The sequence below is a fragment of the Miniopterus natalensis genome, chromosome 12, assembly GCF_054644295.1.
Source record: "Miniopterus natalensis isolate mMinNat1 chromosome 12, mMinNat1.hap1, whole genome shotgun sequence".
Lineage (NCBI taxonomy): Eukaryota > Metazoa > Chordata > Mammalia > Chiroptera > Miniopteridae > Miniopterus > Miniopterus natalensis.
This window is the reverse complement of record NC_142092.1, coordinates 40,401,532-40,404,245: the sequence shown is the minus strand read 5'-3', so window position 1 is coordinate 40,404,245 and position 2,714 is coordinate 40,401,532. Positions and strand designations below refer to the sequence as shown.

The window sequence follows — 2,714 nt, the reverse complement described above, 5'->3', positions numbered from 1 at the left end:
TGAATACTTCTTTTCTGTGGGAGGTGGGCCATGATGTAATACCTAAAGATTTGTACATATTTTTGGGGCTTTGTGCTTGCTTGCCCCTATGTCTGGAATTCCCTTTCTCAACCCATCCACCTCCCTGGCAGCTTTTTTAAAAAAAAATATTGGACAAAGTCCCATCCACGTGCCAGGTTCCAGGGTACAGTTAGCAGACACACACAATTTCTAACCTGCCCAGAGAGGCACCGCAATACAAACATCTCTCTCTGTACCTATTCTAATTGCAGGTTGCCTCATCTGCCTCTCCCAAGAGATGGAAACTCCTTGAGGAGTTTCTATATGTTCAGCATCTACATCTGTTAGAAGAATGACTTTAGTAGGCTCACATTTTCCTACACTCACTTGGAACTTTAAGGGCTACAACAATGTTAAGGGAAAACAGAATTTGCCAACCCAAAATACACCTTTTAGAATATTATTTTAAGATGGTTATTTTTAACAAACAAAAGACTCAAAAAGGAACTTTGGGCCTTCCCCTCTTATCTCCCTAAAGGAGTTCAGATAGAAAAACCTGCTTAGCCTGGCCCGCGTGGCTCAGTGGTTGGGTGTTGACCAAGGCACCTGGAGGTCATGGTTGGATTCCCAGTTAGGGCACATGGCAGGGTGGCCCGCTGGATCCCCAGGAGGAGGCAGCCAGCAAGGATTCTCTTTCATCATTGATGTTTCTCTCTCAAGCTCTCTCCCTTGTTTCTGAAACTAATAAAAACATATAAAACAAACAAAGCGACAAAAAAAGAAAAAAAAAAGAAAACCTGCTTAAAGGAAGGGAGCTATCACCTTAGCACAGCAGAAGCGAAGTGTTGCAGACAGGAGGGACCCTCCAACTTCTGTGTGCTCCTGCCCCGCGCCCCTCTGCGCTGGGTGGTCCAGTAGGAACGTGTTTACCAAACGTCTGCGCTTTGCCATCTGCTTGTGAATCGCAGACTTGCCCTGTGAAACCCAGGCCCCTACCTCCGCGGTCCGTCCCCAGGCTCGCTAAGGGGGCTGGGTGCAGCTGAGAGGTCCCTACCCTCGTCGCGGACACGGGTCGCCGGTGCTGCTCCGGCCTCGGTGGCCCCGCGGACCGCGCCCGCGCCGCGGGCCCGCGCGGGGAGGCCTGGCGCCGGGCAGCTCCCGGGCGAGCTGCGGCCCATGAAGGCGGGACGTCCTCAGGCCCGGGCGGGACGTCGCGCGGGCGTCTTCGCCGAGCTGGGGACCCACTGCGCCGAGTGGCTGCTGTGCTTGCTCGCGTGGGGAGCCCCCGCTCGCGCGCCGCCTCCGTGGACCTGCGGCCCCGGGACACAGCGGCCGCCGCAGGCAGCGGCCCTGGCGCGGGTGGCAAGTGGCCATCACGTTCTCAGGGTCGGACATGTGCTGGGTGAGCGCGGGCACCGCCGGCTGCCCGGCGGGTCAGGGGCGCGCAGGGCGGGCGGGGAAGGCGCCCGTTCAGGGCCGCCTGGCGCGTCTGCGCTCAGCTGGCCCGCGAGGCGCGGGCAGGTGGTGACCCCGCTCAGGGGCCGGCGCCAGGGGGCTGAGGTCTCCACGGGGCTGGTCAGTTCCAGGGTGCGATAGCCAAGGTCACGCAGGGCCTCGTGGTCGCTGGGGTAGCTTTCATCTGTATTTTCCACCAGCTGGTAGGCGGAGAGGGTGGCCTTGCAGGGCTCAGACACCCTGCGGGACACCTTAGGCGAGGACATCACGCTGAGGGTGTTAATGATGCAGCCTGGATACTCCTTCCGGATCTTGCTAATAAGCAAGGTGCCATCCTGGACCCGGTGCCACCCCACAGCAACCGGGCCAGCTGGAAGGCCTGCAGACGGTCACAGCTGTCTGACTCCTTCCGAAGCACCACAGCCAGGACCCAATCTACCAATTCAGCTCCCTCTGTGTAGTGGCCCTTTGCCCAGATGTTACCGGCCCCACTCTGGCCAAACATGAAGTTGTCGGGCCTGAAGATCTGGCCCAATCAATGGTCTAGACCTGATTGAGTCTAGAGTGCCCAGCTCCAGATCCACCAGGGTAGCCTGAAGCACAAACTTGTTACTAGCAGCTCAGTTGTAGTGCACATTGATTCTCTCCAGGAGCAAGTCACTGTGTCCACAGCAATTGCCAGTGGGGTTGATCCCATGCTCATCACTGATGACCTCCCAGACCTCCCAAAGCTTGGCGCCAATCTGGTTGCCGCATCCCCCGGCCATGGTTCTGAGCCTAAGGAATGGGGAAGGAGCGAATGCTGGCCGGGAAGGCAGCCTCTGCCATTAACCAGCTTGCAGCAACGAGGGCCAGAGAACTCCAAGAGGAAAACAAGCGGGGACACTGGCACATATTTTTCATTTGAAAAAGAAAAAAAAAAATCCTAACTAAAGAATAGAACAATTCTCATCTTTGCTCGCAAAGCTTTTACATCTCCCTTGGGCCCTGTAATGACCTCCTACTGCTATCACGTGCTCGATCACCAGCCCTCACTCTATATTCCGACCCTGTTTACATGGGGCTGACTGAAAGGAGGCAGAGAGCAGGAAAATAAAGCATTTGAAAGGGAAATCCACACTTCCTAGCTTAGAGTGTACCAACCCCTTTTCCCACCACAGGAAATTATTTGGCTACTCAAACAGAGTAACCCATTGCTCTTTGTTTGGGAACATGGTGATTATACTCACGGGAGGGAGTCGATAGATAGAGGACAGGAC

General features: G+C 55.6%; 1 pseudogene; it reads right to left on the bottom strand.

The window, feature by feature from the left end:
• Positions 1-1,193: 1,193 nt before the first annotated feature.
• LOC107544872 (tubulin beta-2A chain pseudogene) lies at positions 1,194-2,222 on the bottom strand (annotated as a pseudogene).
• Between the last annotated feature and the right edge of the window lie 492 nt (positions 2,223-2,714).